Below are 16,879 nucleotides of genomic sequence, written 5' to 3'. Positions count from 1 at the left end.
CTATATCCTTGGACACCATTCACAGCTGCTGCTGACCATGGGTGGGGAGTTGGACTACAGACTGTATGTCATCAACAAGTTCCCTTAGTATACAGACACTCCCTATAAATTCTGTGAGTCTAGAGAACTCTGACCAATACATAAGTTGGTACCTGGAATGGTTCTAGAGGAGCAGATGTGTAAATACGAGACTTTTAAGAATGTGGAGTTGGTTTAATAATTCACCAGCTCCTTCAACTACTGAAACCTCCACACATACTCTGTCTTCTGGGGGTCGGAAAATATTGAAGATCTGTGGTTGATACTGTCTTTCAAACTTAAAGAAGCCAATGCCTTTGATTATCTTCATGACTTTGGTGATTAGGTATACAAAATTTTCTACAAGTTGGGGGAAAAAATCAGGAAATGATTTTGCTGGCTTGATGCTCTTAGTATCTCTGGAAAAATGGATGAAGGAAATGAATGAGCTGTATGATAAAATTAAATGGTTCCAGATGCAAGTAAACAGTGTAAAATTTACTAAGTGTGTCCTTGGAGAGAAGTTATCTCTAGCAGTCATAGATCTTGAGTTGCAGAACATCAAACTTCAGTCCTCTTTAGTTTGGCTGAATTAGAGTGAAAATTCAAGCTTCAGCAGTTACAGTAAAGTTACAGTAAACTGACCAAGAATGGGATCCTATCACTTGAAATGGGGTGTGTGGAAGGACCTTATTGAAGATGAGAATTTTGAATCTTCAGATTCTCACGGTTTGACCACACCAGTGGAAGTGGTAACCTCACCCTTGAAATAAAACCTTTTTCACATGAGGAATTTAGTCCTACAGAGTCTGATAAACCAGCAGTGACTTTCACTGAAGAAAATGTCAGACAGACTTTCTGCCTCTACCTTTCTGCAGGGACAGACTGCTAGCTAGTCTGCTTCCTGGAAGATACTATATCTTGAGGCTTAGCAGAGGATCCACTGCACTCTGAACATTAGGCGTAATATCCTGAAGTGTATCAGAAGAACTACTGCACTCAGAACATTTGATACCGCATGCTGAGGCATCCCAGGAAATCTGCTACACCAAGGGATTATGACACCACAATTTGAGACATCCCAGGAGATGTAATGCACACAGGACACCACAGTTGAGGGCATCCCAAGAGGTCCTCTTTATACAGGGCAACTGGGTATTTGACACCACAATCTGGAGGCCTCCCAGGGTCTCTGTGACATGCAGGGCAGTTGCCAAAATCAATAAAAGGCCTCCCTGTACTGTGGCTGCACTCAAGGAAAGAGAAACCACAGTCCATTGTCACCCGCCTCTATCTGTGTCCCCAGAACAGCTTCACGCACCACACAGTTTGAATGTTCCTCTGAAGACGCCACAGTCTGAAGGCCTCCCAGGAGATCTACTGCAGCCTGGACAACATATCAGCAGCTTCTCTGCCCCTTTGAATATCCTCCAGTTGGAAGGCCCTCACAGGAGGTCTGCTACAGACAGGGCCACAGTCCTGACAGGAGCCCTGTTGGAAACCAGGGACCAAGGAGTCAGACTCCAAGTCACGTTCTCTTCAGCACATCATGGTATCTTCCCAAAAACTGACCATATGACGGGTCATAAAACACACCTCAACAGATACAGGAAGATAGAAATAATCGCATGCAATCCATCATATTCCACAGACTAAGGCTGATCTTCAATAACAACAATAATGAAAGAACACCCACATATACATGGAAGTTGAACAATGTTCTACACACATAGAACTTAGTCAAGGAAGGAATAAAGACAGAAATTAGAACACTCCTTAGAGTTTAATGAAAATGAAGGTACAACATTCCCAAACTGATGGGACACCATTGAAGCTGTGCGAAGAGGAAATCTCATAGCTGTGACTGCCTGAAAAAAAGAAAAAAACAGGACAGAGCCGAAATCACCAGCTTGACAGCACACCTAAAATCTCCAGATCAAAACGAGGCAACTGCAACCAAGAGCAGTAGAAGGCAGGAAATAATCATTCTCAGGGCTGAAGTCAACCAAGTAGAAACAAAAAGGTCTATACAAAGAACCAACAAAACCAAGAGCTGGTTCTCTGAGAAAATCAATAAGATAGATAAATTCTTAGACAGACTAACCAGAGGGCACAGAGTGTGTGTCCAAATAAACAAAATCAGAAATAAAAGAGGAGACATAACAACAGAATCTGAGGAAATGAAAAAAATCATCAGGTCCTATTAAGAAAGGCCAAATTTAACAAAACTTAAAAATCTGGAGGAAATGGACAGTTTTCTAGACAAATACCAAGTACCAAAGATAAACAAGGAACAGATAAACCATTGAAATTACCTCATAACTCCTAAAGAATTAGAACCAGTTATTAAAAGTCTGCGAATCAAAAAGAGCCCACCACAAGATGGGTTTAATGCAGAATTCTATCAGACCTTAATAGAAGACCTCATACCAATGCTCTCCAAACCATTCTAAAAAGTAGAAATGGAGAAAGCACTACCAAATGCCTTCTATGAAGTCACAATTACTTATACTGAAACCACAGAAAGACCCAACAAATAAAGAGAACTACAGATCAAATTCCCTTTGGAATATCAATGCAAAAATACTCAATAAAATTCTTGCAACAGGATCAAAGAATACATAAAAATGAACAACCATCATGATCAAGTAGACTTCACCCCAGGAAGAGAGGGATGGTTCAATATGCGGAAGTCCATTAACAGAACTCACTTTATAAAAAAACCTCAAAGATAAAAACCACATGATCATTTCATTAGATGCTGAGAAAGCAATGGACAAAATTCAACACCCCTTCATAATAAAAGTCCTGTTATAAAGGTCGGTACCTAAACATAGTAAAAGCAATATACAGCAAATAGTAGCCAACATCAAACTACATGGAGAGAAACATGAAACAGTCCCATTAAAATCAGGGAGTAGACAAAGCTGCCCAATTCCTTGCTGCTTATTGAATATAGTTCTTGAAGTCTTAGCCAGAGTAATCAGACAACAAACGAAGGTCAAAGAGATACAAAGTGGCAAGGAAGAAGTCAAAATATCACTATTCGCAGATGATATGATAGAATACTTAAGTGACCACAGAAGTTGAACCAGAGAACTACTAAGCCTGACAAACAGCAAAGTGGCTCGGTATAAAATTAACTCAAACAAATCAGTAGCCATCCTCTATTCAAAGGATAAACAGGTGAGAAAGAAATTAGGGAAATGATACCCTTCATATTAGTCCCAAATAATATATAATGCCATGGTGTGACTTTAACCAACAGAGTGGGAAAAGATCTTTAACAATCCTACATCTGATAGAGGACTAATATCCAAAATATACAAAGAACTCAAGAAGTTAGACTCCAGTGAGTCAGATAACCCTATGAAAAAAATGGGGTACAGAGCTAAACAAAGAATTCTCAGCTGAGGAATATCGAATGTCGGAGAAACACCTAAAGAAATGTTCAGCGTACATCTGGAGTTATCCAGGGAATGAAAATTGAAACAACCCTGAGAATCCATCTCACAACAGTCAGAATGACTAAGATAAAAACTCAGGTGACAGAAGATGGTGGAGAGGATGTGGGGAAAGAGGAACACTCCTCCTTTGTTGGGTGGATTGCAAACTGGTACAACCTCTCTGGAAATCAGTCTGGAGGTTCTTCAGAAAATTGAAAATTGGACTATCTGAGGATCTTGCTATACCTCTCCTGGCCGTATTCCCAAAAGATGTTCCATCATAAAACAAAAACCCCAGGAAAACAACAATTCCAACCAGCCAGAGCTCCTAGGGACTAATCCACTACCCAAAGAGTACACATGGACTGACCCATGGCTCCAGCTGCATATGTAGCAGAGGATGGCCTTGTTGGGTACCAATGGGAGGAGAAACCCTTTGTCCTGCCAAGTCTGGACCTCTCACTGTAGTGGAATTTCAGGGCAGGGAGGCAGGAAAGGGAGATGTTTGGGGAGGAAAAAAATTATGAAAGAAGGGGGAGGGTGAATGGGATGGGGGTTATGGATATGAAACCAGGAAAGGGAATAACATTTGAAATGTAAATACATTTTAAAAAAATAGAAAAGAATAGAAAAAGAAAAATACCCAATAAAAATTAAAATGAATAATAAAAATAAATAAAATAGGAGCAAATTTAGAAAAAAAGAAGTTATGTACAATCAGCCTTAAGGGAACTAGGTCAGTGTATATGGGTGTTTGCTGGGCAAACATAAACCTGAGTTTAAATCTCCATAAAAAGCACATCTGACTACATACGTGCCTCTAAACCAAAGCCTTGAGAGCTGCAGACAAAATATTGGTGCTGGCATGCCAACCTAGCTTCAAGTTCAGACACCATCTCAAAGCACTAAGCAGGATAATGATAGAGCAGGACACCCGAACTCCTCCTCTAGACTGTGCATGCGAACAATGCTCACAACCACGTATGCACACACAGACACACACACACACACACACACACAAACACACACACACATAGACACACACACTTGCATGCGTAAAATATTTTTTGAAAAGTATAGAAGACATCTAGTCCAATTGAAACCCATTTCTGGCTCTGCCTTCTCCCTGCTTTTTCTCTTAAGTCCTATAACATCATCTGACAAGGGCATATTCTATTTATTTATGATCTGAATTTCTTCTAGAAGACGGCTGTCCTAAGAGGTGATATTCACCTGCTTTTGAAAAGTGTCTCTTGCACAACAGATACCTAACAGATCTTTATTAAATACATATGCTGTATATGAAAGTTATTGTTTGGGAAGTATCTTAATGGAAACTAAATCAGAGAAACCCATCCCCCTCATGTCCTCTCACAAAGTCTCTCAATGTCTGTATGTATTAGTAAAAATGTGGATGACAGCAAAGAGCAACAGAAAAGTTACCTGCAAAGCTCTTTACATACAGACACCCCCTACCAATTAACTACATAACAACATCTTTATTACTATAAGATTACTAGGTGTGGATTAGTATAAGGTTACTAGATTTGGAAGTTAACATAAGGGTAGAACATCCAAGGGCCTTCAGGAAGAAAAGACACAAATCACTGTGCCTTACCAATCTGTTAAACAAACCCTGGAGTAAATGGAAAATGAATTTGATGCTTAAAGAAATACTCGCCAGAATTCAACATAAATGGCTATCAACACGAACCAACAACTTTTTTTTTTCTCACACATCTATCATGCAAGAGCAGATCTCTCTCTGTCTGTGTTGTTTGTGTGTTTGTGTGTGTGTGCGTGTGCGTGCGTGCGTGTGTGTGTGTGTGTGTGTGTGTGTGTGTGTGTGTGTTTTAGAGAGAGACAGAGAGACAGATAGAGACAGAGACAGAAAAGAATGACTTGCTGATTTGTTTGTCTCTCTCAGGATTGGAAAAAGATACTTTTCTTGACTGCCTGAGCTCCAACCCTTCATGAATGTTGGCTTCAGGTGGCACAGAAAATCTCCCTGGTTCATTTCCCTATAATATTAGCATCTCAGCCACCTCTCCAGAGATGAGCATGAACCAGGAAGGGTGGTGTGTGGAGTGCAGCAGCAGGTGTCACAGGCAGGGAAAGGAGAGCAGGAACTTGGAGCACATGAGTGAGAATGAGAGATGGGCCCAAGGCTCAAAGTGAGACACCCTCAACCTGTCAGTTCCCACAATCACCTGCTGGGAAGGACCAGGCAGGCTGAGGGTAGGGAACTTCCAGTTGAGCACTACCTTGGGTGAAGAGACCCCTGAGGGCTCTGGCCTGCAGAACCAGTGCCCAGCTTAGTAAAGTTTGCATGGGGTCCGCACCACTGCCAGAGCCTTGGGGCCAAGGGACCGCCTCAGTAAGCCACCATGCAGGGCTCAAGTTCAGTGAACGGGACAGGACAAGCACTGGCCACCCTCCTTTCCCCTGGCGCGGTACAGCCCGGCAGAGTAGCCCTCCACCTTCCTGCCATGCCCTGCTGAGGTTGAGACCCTGATCCTCTAAAGTAGCCCGCTCCCTTCTTTACCTCAGCTCTGTGGTCCCAGGCGGGGTATCACCCTGGCAAGGGAATCCCGACCTGCCTAACCTGCCTGGTCAACCAGAGCTGTTACTCCGCTCTCTTAGGTAACCAAGGAAACAGGGTTTCCACACCTTCCTTAGCCCTGACCCAGACTAGATGCTCTACACTTGCACACACGCGCCTTTTCCTGCGCTTTGATTCCCTCTCTGCTGGGAGGGCGGGCACAACCTGGTCGCCGGTGTGACGCGCTGAGAATCTCAGCCAATGAGAGAAAGAAGGCGGGACCAGTGCAGAGGGGCGGGCCCCGTGCCGCTTCTCTGAGTCCCACACCTCCTGGCTGATGCAGCCTCAAAAAGCACCAAGTCTGTTGTTTCTAATGTAAGTGCAGGTTCACTGAAAAAACGACATCTGTGTTGAAGACTGCTCAAAGTGACTGAGGAGTACTTGACCACTACACAGGGGAAGAATCATCGGTAGCCAAAATTATCTTGTACTATCTTTGCGGTCTTTAAACTTATTACCAACCTTTGTAGCTGACCTAGGATCTTTGTGCCTGTTATATAAAATATTTGAAATGTATTGTTGAACTCAGCCAAAGACTGGCTTTTCAGTAATGCGGAAAAGAAGAATATCATCAGCGGGACATTTTCCTGCTGTGCTGTAGGGTGCCCACCAAATGTTCTTTCCCCTGTATTTATGTATTGATTTATGTTCTTTTGTTCTAAGGCTATAAGACCTCATGCCAACCTCTTCCCCAATAGAGTCATTAATTCTGGGAAACCCGAATCTGTACTCCTATGCAGTATTCACTCAGAGTTGCCTCAGAATATACTTCTCCTTGTTTTTGGTTTTGGTTTTATTTTGTTCATGGTCAGTATGTACAATGAACTGTTGTCCTATCACCTGCTGGAGGTCATAGGATTAAAAAGGATGCGTAAAGTTTCACCGAGATGACAGCAGGGCTATCCTCAGATATCTTTGAGACCCAACCTTATATTTCTGTAGAGAAAGAGAGATTCTCGAAAAATTCTGGGTCCAGCTATAATACCCTTCGTAGCCCTGTCCAATTACGTTGCATACAGTCGGGCACCTGACACAGATTCTTACATAAATCAAACTTTAGTCAGACTTTGAACCTGCTCCTTGGCCGGTGTGCTTTGTGTTCACATCTTTGTACACTCCAGCTTTAGCAGTCCCCATGCAGTTTAGCAGGAACCCACATATACACAATCAACCCCTCCCTATCTTACAAAAATGTTTCTGTCCCCACCCTTGATATCTGTGCATGCTTACCTGCCTTCAGCAGGAAGCTTTCAAGGTTGGGGTTACTAAAATTCACCCATGTTGGTATCAACCATGAGCTCCATATTTCTTGACTATACATCCCTATGTATCTCTCGTGTGTTTAGAACACAGACCAGCTCAGTACCTGGGTCTCTTTTGTTATACTACCCTGGATAAAATTGGACTTTGTCATTTTATCTTGTGCACAGCTTTGGCTTTCTCTGAGGACTGTTAAGGTTATGTACTTTAATATGCCAATCTCTTCTGAGTGTGGGAACTACAAATTAAATAATAGGATATCTGAGCCTCACTACAGACAGTCTAACTAAACCTAAGAGTGACAGGACGAACCTGCTCTAGGAATTTGACACATTAGTGGCCATCCTTCCTAATCTTCCAGTCACAGCTGTGAGATAACAGAAGCATGGGGGAAAGTCAAAGATATACCGACATAATTGTTATACTTTGGAAGTTTTAAACACCTTCCCAAATAATACAATCAAAAGTTAAATAGTCTATGGCTTGATCAAGGAGCAGAAGCATAAGGTGGAGAGATTTCAATCAAGGACAGAAAAATCATGGAACCCCCATTTTCTCAACCAAAGGATACATATAACAATTAGAACATGTCTGAGAAAATCCCATACCATAGGCATTTGAGGAAAGGTAGGATCTGTGTAAATGATTTATAAAGATGCACAACCCTCATGACCCATACTTTGAGCCTTTGATCTGACTCCAAGATTGGCTCAAACTTTTCTTCCTTAATAAGAGAAGAAAACATCCCTTACTTTCTACCAATATCCTATGTGTTCCTGGTCCAATGCCTTGCTCTTAGTCACAAAATCCCGGAAATTTCAGTGGTAGCTCCAAACCCCATAATTTATCAACAACGTGTGTGCACACTGTGTACTCGAACACACACAGACACAGACACAGACACAGACACACACACACACAGACACACAGACACATAGACACACAGACACACACACACACACACACACACACACACACACACACACACACACCCAGTGAGAACTCCAATCAACCTCGTCTACAGTGAGACTTGCCTATCACTTCTGGTTCACTGTTAGTAAATCGATGTCCACCTTATTTTATTGCCAGATATATTTAAAGTGTCAGCTGATGACCAAATGCAGACGATTCAATTTTTTCTTTAGATTTATTGGTATGAATGTCTTTCCTATAATGCCTGGTGCCTGGAGTGGTCAAAAGAGGGTGACAGATACACTAGAACTGGAGTTACAGAGTTTGCTTATCAATTTCCTCGTGGACCCTGGAAACTCTTGCTCTGCAAGAGGAACCGGTGTGCTAAACTGCAGAGCCCATCTCTCCAGCCGCTAAACACAGATATTTTTATAAATAGCTTCATAGGAAAGTCAGATGTTGTGAGCATCAATGATCTAGGCTCCCAGCAGAACATGGGGTCAGGCTCTAAACATTTCAGAGATGTGATTGGTTGCCTACTTTCTCATTAAGCTGTCCATGCATGATCTGGCTGTTTGCAAAGGGTCTCCTAGCTCAAGATGCTTTCACACTCACTCTGTAGCAGAGGATGACCTGGAATTTCTGATCGACTGCCTCTGCCTTCCAAGTGCTGGACCACCATATCTGGTTTAGCTCTTACTTCTTAGAGCAGAAACAAATGCAGGGAAATGAGAGGGGTGCTGGAAATCACTGTGTACAAAGGAACTCAGGAGGTGAGGCTCAGAGATAGAGGGATGATGGAACTTAGGAAATGCCAGCCCTAGCATTCCAGTATACCCCATAACTCCCAGAGGATGAAAGGAACATCTTCCAGGTTGACCTATATCTTCTTGACACTGTCTAGCCAGATGTTTCTAGAAAGCCCCTTCATTTCCATCTCTACCAAAGCAGACTTGTCACTTCAGCCCAATTTGTGACCACACCAGAGGCCTCATAGGTAGCAATGAATATCCTAGTAAGAACACCAGTGGAAGGGGAAGCTCTGGGTCCTTCTAAGACTGAACCCCCAGGGAACTAGATTGTTGGGGGGAGGGGGACAAGGGGGGGAGGATGAGAAGGGGAATACCCATAACGAAGGGGAGCGGGGAGGGGGATGTTTGCCCGGAAACCGGGAAAGAGAATAAAACTCGAAATGTATATAAGAAATACTCAAGTTAATAAAATAAAAAAGAACTCTCGCTGCTTTTAAGCTAGTTCCAAGTCCTCACATGGGGTGTGTCATGACTGCCTGTAGCACTAGCTACACACACAAACACACACCCACACACACCCACACACCCACACACACACACACACACACACACCCAGAGAGAGAGAGAGAGAGAGAGAGAGAGAGAGAGAGAGAGAGAGAGAGAGAGAGGGAGAGAGAGAGTAATTCTCTAAGAGATAATGTCAAGGTTGGTTTAGAATTTCGCACACTTGGTAGAGTCCTTGCCTAGCATGCCAAAAGGCCTGAGTTTGTTCCCATCATGTACCAATGTGATGTTACATGTCTATAATTCAAGCACTTGCGGGCAGAAGTAGATGATCAGAAATTCAAAGTTATCATTATCGATAAAGTGAGTGTGAGGTCACCCTTCGATATATGAGCCCCTGCCTCAAGAAGAAAACAAAATGTCATGCAAGCCATGTGTGCTCATCCCAATTCATGTGGCCCCAGCATTTTACTTTGTGAGAATTTTTAACTAACATGGGCACAGAATCATCAGAGATATGAACTGAAAGATTTCTTCAAGTTAACTCTGACTGTAAATGTAAGATGGCTTGGATCTGGGTTGCCCAAAGAAAGCCAAGGATTATTCTCAGCTACAGTACAAAATCAGTTTATTGAAAGGTAGCTTACAGTCAGTGATGTCTACAGAAGCATAAATACCCTGGAACGTCACAAAGGTGAGACAAGGGAGAAGGAGGTTACTTTATGATAAACTGATTAAATAATTATTGAAAGCTTGGTCATCATGTTTTAAATATCTGATCATTTTTAGTTACATATCTCTGCGTGATGTCTGCCCATGAGTATAGGTGTTTGTAGAGACCTTAGGTATTGGAACCCCTGTAGGTGGAGTTGGTAGACACGGGTGTTGGGAACTGAACATGTCCTCAACAAAAGTAGTATGAGATCTTAACCAAGGAGCCATTTCTCCACCCCATCATCATTAATCCTTAAGAACTTTTGGTCCTGGACACCCGTATTAAGGTGAGCTGCTTGGGAATGAGATTGTTTTCCTATTAAAATGTCAAGATCTGCTTAACTATGTTTCCAAAGGCATTTTTCGTTAAGCAAAGTTTCCCCCTGTAAAGCTCTATAATGAGGTCATATATAATATACATTTTATTTGAGTGCAGTAGAGAAGAGTCAAATGAAAGGGAAGGTCCCAAAGCCACACTGGACAGCCATATACACAGAGACAGATTACACCGTCCAGGGGACCCACACCAGAGGGGCAGACAAAAACACAACATGCAATATTAGCACCATGAGCTTTTAACTAGTTAGGGCCCGGGGCTCTGCTAGGATGTCCAACCTGTGCCTCTAAGAACAAACAAACAAAAAAACTCTGTACAAAGAAGCCACCAACTGGAATAATACTGTAATCTGTAATAATACTTAGAATTAATAGTGGAAATCTGGCCTACTCAAACAATAATCTTATGTAGTGCTGCCCCCTGCTGGAGGACACAGAGTCTGGCCTGGTTAGGTGCGTTCTAAAGCTTCCAGGCCAACCCAACTAAGACAGAGAGAGAAAGCATGTATTTTCTCTGTGACTTGGCAGACAAAGGCACTATAACACTGGCATGGCTGAGACTGAGGCTCCTGTCTCCAGGATGTGCCCAGCACAGTGACCTGGGACTCATCTGTCACCACTGATGGACTTGCCTCCTCCTTGGGGACTGAGGGTACTGTCCTGTCTACTAGGTCTCTTCTTTTCCCAGTTTAGCAGGCAAGGATGCCCTGATGAAACAAACAGTGTTAGCCTCACCAGCCTTCCAATCATGTACACTACAAAAATGCATGCTTCTAAAGACAGGATTAGTAACCGAGGCTGAACAGTTTTTTTTTTCTTCTGGCCTCTTCCTTGTGTGCCCCTAAGCAGATATCATTTGGTTTGAGCAAAGACTTTCACCCACCTCTGTTTTTAAAAAAATCAACCCTATTGTCCCTGCTTTATAATTTCCCTCCCCTTTGAAGCCACGGTATTGCTGTCTGTGGCACTTGTTCAGAGCAGGCTCTATGCACATATCAAATCAGCTTCCTCCACCAGCAAACAGTATTGCCCTCTCTGAGATGGCAGAAAACCTCTGCTTCATGTTGTCATGGGCACACAAGGACACAAGAATGCCATGGACCTAGCAATGCCAAACCACTCTCTGCTCTAGACCAAAGCTGGAGGCACACTGAGAGATATGTGTGCTGTCCCATCACCTGCCTGGGACTTGAACCCCCCCTGGGACTCATGGGTACTTGGTTAGGAATGGGCAAGGAAGGGTGAGTCTTCCTTTACTGTGTTTAGAGAGAATCAAAGCCAAGATGCTGGCCTGAGTGCTGGGGCTACTGAAGCCTCATCATCAGTGGGGGGAGCACATGTGGGTTCCCAAGACTTGAAGGACCTTGGTGGAGTAGGGCCTGCTTCCTTCCTTCCTGTAGCTGTAGAGGGATATGGCTCTGAGAGTTATGTCTGGCAGGGGAATCTCTGGGTGATCACATGTACTGAAGGGCCTGGAGTGGTCAGTGATGCAACTGGAAATGAGATGATGGAGTTTCCCAGCTCTCTTGGATGTTAAGAAGGATCTTCCCCTTTGTGTGACCATCCATGACCCCTGTCCTCTGCAGCACCCCGAGGGAACGTACAGAAGACATTTCAGCCCAGGAAGGCAAAGCTTCTGAAAGTCTTGCTTCCACAGGGATGGCATCTGTACTCCTCACTGCTAGCCTTTTGAATCTATCTACATTTCCACGTCCTGTATGATTCTGTTTTTCTAATGAATAAGGAAAGGTTTTTATAAGTGTAATAATGGGCAACACAAAATTAAAGAATGATGTAAACTGTGGTTGCCTCCAAAGGGTGCCTCATATTTTAAATGTGTTTGCATTTCTGGGAAGGAGTGTTTTGCACACACACACATTCATGTAGACACAGGAGAACCCTTAGGTGTCGGGTGCACAAACACAAATCATTCACGGTCTTTCAGACAGGATTCCTCATTGGCCTGGAGCTCATGAATTTGGCCAGGCTAGCTGGCCAGTAAGACCAAGAGATCTTCCTATCTCTGCCTCCTCAGTGTGGAAATAACAAGTGTATGCCACCATGCCCAGCATTTTTACGTAAGTTATGGGTCTTCCTTTTTAAAGATTTTTTTTATTTATATGAGTATCCTGGAGCTGTCTTCAGAAACACACTAGAAGAGGGGATTGGATCCTATTACAGATGATTGTGGCCACCATATGCCCATTAAAACCAGTAAAGATACACTTTGAAAAATGCATGCCAATATGTTTGCCCTAGAAAGATTTTAAGAAATGGTAACTTAGGACAGAGAAACGGTTTAGTGAGTGAAGGTACTTACCACCATGCAGGATAAACTGAGTTCAATTCCCAGGACCCACATGGTGGCAGGAAAGAGCTAATTTCACAGGTTGTTCTCTGACCTCCACACAGGTTCTGTGGCATGCACGTTAAAATAAGTAAACAAAAGTCATTTTAAAAATACTAATTCTATACTGACCGTTTTAAATGTCAGTAGCTTCATGAAAAGACTCCTCAAAGCTGTACCTCTGAGTTTCTCATGACATGTGTCCGGCATGTAGGCAGGGACACAGGGTAAAGATAATTAATCCTCAAGGTCTCTCTCTCCTTCCTGCAGTAACTCTGTCTCTTGAAAGGCCCTGCCTCCCAAAGCCTCCACAGTCTCCACAAAGATTGCCACTACCCAGAGACCAGAGTTCTAACACATTATCTTGTAGGTGACATGTCATATTCAAAACATAGCAAACTTACAATTTTCACCTATGATCTTAATTAAGTGAATGTGCCTCCATTTCAAGCCAACACACACACTCTCTCTCTCTCTCTCTCTCTCTCTCTCTCTCTCTCTCTCACACACACACACACACACACACACACACACACACACACACACACACACACACATATCCTGTCCACAGACACACATATTTTAAGCCTGATTAGATAGGCAGGGAGGGAGGGAGGGAGAGAGGGAGGGGGAGAGAGAGAGAGAGAGAAAGAGAGAGAGAGACAGAGACAGAGACAGAGACAGACTCAGTCGATTGTTTATAATCACTCAATATATGAATAAAGGTTTTTACTTCTTTCAATGAAATTTGATTATTATCTTCCTTTAATTTTTTTCTCTTTGTAAATTTAGCATGACAGAGAGTATTGGTGGGTTTCTTGGTATCTTTGATGAATTCAAGAATGTCCTCAGAAGACAACCCTTCATTTGAGAGTATTTCTGGAGAAATCTCCTTGTACCTTCAAAATGCTGTCTTCCAGAACTGATGGTTTGTTCCTTTACTTTCTTTCAAGTTTCTGCAGCATTCTTGGATTCATGGATAAATTCCACATTAAACCACAGAGAAACACTAAATCCTTCTGACAGTTACTAAAGCATTTAATAACTTTTAAAATACTTTATTTTTACCCATGGTAATTTTTTGAGGTTAACACTTAACCTATGAAAATGCTGTTGTTTGAAAATAACAGTTTAGGCATTTGGAGTAAATAATCTGCTACTAATAAACTAACACACATTGCATCATTTTAGCTTTACTTTTCCATACAGTTTTTATGAACTACTTTATTGATGATTCTAACAATTTTCACACAGAAGGTAATAGACTAGAAGTTACAGAATCCATCACTCCTGGAGACAGACTCATAGAAGATGTCTTTATTCACTTGATTTCATTGGGATCCAAAGCATTGATGACCCAAGTGTGGACTGCTCCCCCACAGTGGCAATTTATCTTTCAGTATTGATTATTCTTAACTCTCAGCAAATATATCGTGAATTTAAATAATTTATGTAAGAAATTATTCAATAATGTTCATAAGAATAGTCTGTTACTAAAGATCATTATAGAAAAATTTAAAAGAACTGTTATCAAACAGCATGTGGATTCTCTAGCAGTACACAGATAGGAAAACATACCAAATCAGGAGCCTAGCATCCAGAAGAAATGACTGGAGAAGTCTTCCTGAACACAGTCATACTGGCATTCTTGGTTACATGGCTTGTAGGCAGATAGAAGAGTGTGTCCATGGATGAGCTTCCAGTTCTCTATACCATTACCACCATTTTTATGCCATGCAATAAGGATAGTAACCTCTGTTGGGCAGCGTTTCTGTTATTAGCTGTTCTCAAGGGCAGACTGTTTTTCCTCATACGATATTCTGCTTGTGCCTTTGTGGGCAAAATGTTGTTATTCTTGTGCTGTTTATTTGTTCACCTTTTCCCCTATCTCAGGGCTAATGGGCCAGCCTCTCCCTGCACAAGAACCTTAGAAGGTACTTTCACACCGTACATGCTCGGGTTTGAAATAGGGGTGTGGTCTCTCTCCTGCTTCCAGATCCAGTTGGGATAGAAAGAAATGAAATGCCTAGAGATATCAAGCATTTATATCTGGTAACAGACTTAGAACTCTGGTGCTAGAACCAGATTAAGGTAGCATGCCATGTGTCTTTTACTACATAGACATCACATTAGAGTTAATAAAGATTCCATAGACTATCCTAATATAAACATTAGGATAACCCTGTAACCCTGAATAAACTGTGCCCTAGTTTGGTTTCTATTGTTATGATCAAACACGAAACAATACAGCATTTTCAAAAAACGGCACTGGTTCAACTGGGGATCACCACGTAGAAGAGTGCAAATCGATCCATTCTTATCACCCTGTACCAAGCTCAAGTACAGAGGGATCAAGGACCTCCACATAAAACCAGATACACTCAAATTAATAAAAGAAAAAGTGGGGAAGAGCCTCAAACGCATGGGCAGTGGTGAAAATTTCCTGATCGGAATACCAATGGCTTATGCTCTAAGATCGAGAATTGACCAATGGGACCTCATGAAATTGCAAGGCTTCTGTAAGGGAAAGGACACTGTCATTAGGACAAAACAGCAAACAACATGTTTGCAAAAGTTCTTTACCAATCCTATCCAATAGAGGGCTAATATCGAATATATACAAAGAACTACAGAACTTAGACTCCAGAGATTCAAATAACCCTATTAAAAATGGGGTACAGAGCTTAAAAAAGAATTCTCAACTGAGGCACATTGAATGGCTGTGAAGTACCTAAGGAAATGTTCAACAGCCTTAGTCAACAGGGAAATGCTAATTAAAACAACCCTGAGATTCCACCTCATACCAGTTAGAATGGCTAAGATCAAAAACTCAGGTGGCAAAAGTACCCATTGAGGATGCTGAAAAAGAGAAAGACTCCTCCATTGTTGGTGAGATTGCAAGCTGGTACAACCAATCTAAAAATCAGTCTGGAGATTCCTCAGAAAAATGGATATTGTACTACCTGAGGACCCTGCCATACCATTCCTCGACATATACCCAAAAGATGTTCCAACATATAAGAAGGACACATGCTCCACTATGTTCATACCAGTCTTATTTATATAATACCCAGAAGCTGGAAAGAAGCCAGATGTCCTTCATCAGAGAAATGGATACAGATAATCTGGTACATTTACACAATGGAATACTACTCAGCTCTTAAAAACAATGACTACATGAAATGCTTAGGAAAATTGATGGAACTAGAAAATATCATCCTGAGTGAGGTAAATCAGTCACAAAAGAACACACATGGTACCACCCACTGATAAATAGATATTAGCTCATAAGCTCAGTATATGTTACAAACGAGTCACAAACCATATGAAGCTCAAGAAGTGGGAAGATCAAAATGGTGATCTTAATTGCTTCATAAAAGTGAGAGCAAAATACTCATGGGAGGACATACAGGGACATAGAGTGTACCAGGAACTGAAGAAAAGGTCATCCAGAGACTGCCCCACCTGGGAATCCTTCCCATATTCAGCCTCTAAATCCAGTCACTATTGCTGATGACAAGATGTGCTTGCTGACAAGAGACAGATATGGGTGTCTTTGAGACGCTCTGCCAGAGCCTGACTGATACAGATGGGCTAACCTTTGGGTTGAACAATAGGACCCCAATTACGGAGTTAGAGAAAAGACAGAAATAGGTGAAGCAGCTTGCAACACCTTAGGAAGAACAACAATATCATACAATGAGACCTCACACATGAGCTTCCAAGGACTAAACCAGCAACCAATGAGTACACATGGAAGGACCCATGACTCCAGCCACATATGTTGCAGAGGATGGCATTGTCCCCATCAATAGGAAGGGAAGCCCTTGGTCCTGTGAAGGCTTGTTTCCTCAATGTAGGGAAATGCCGGTGTTGAGTTTGGAATGGGTGGGTGGGAGTTGGTGCGTCTTCATAGAATCAGAGGGAGGGGGAGGGGATGGCCGAGGCTGGGAAAGGGAGTAACATTTAAAATGTAAATACATAAAAT

This window comes from Rattus norvegicus, chromosome 17 (assembly GCF_036323735.1).
Source record: "Rattus norvegicus strain BN/NHsdMcwi chromosome 17, GRCr8, whole genome shotgun sequence".
Taxonomy (NCBI): Eukaryota; Metazoa; Chordata; class Mammalia; order Rodentia; family Muridae; genus Rattus; species Rattus norvegicus.
This window is presented reverse-complemented; position numbering follows the sequence as displayed.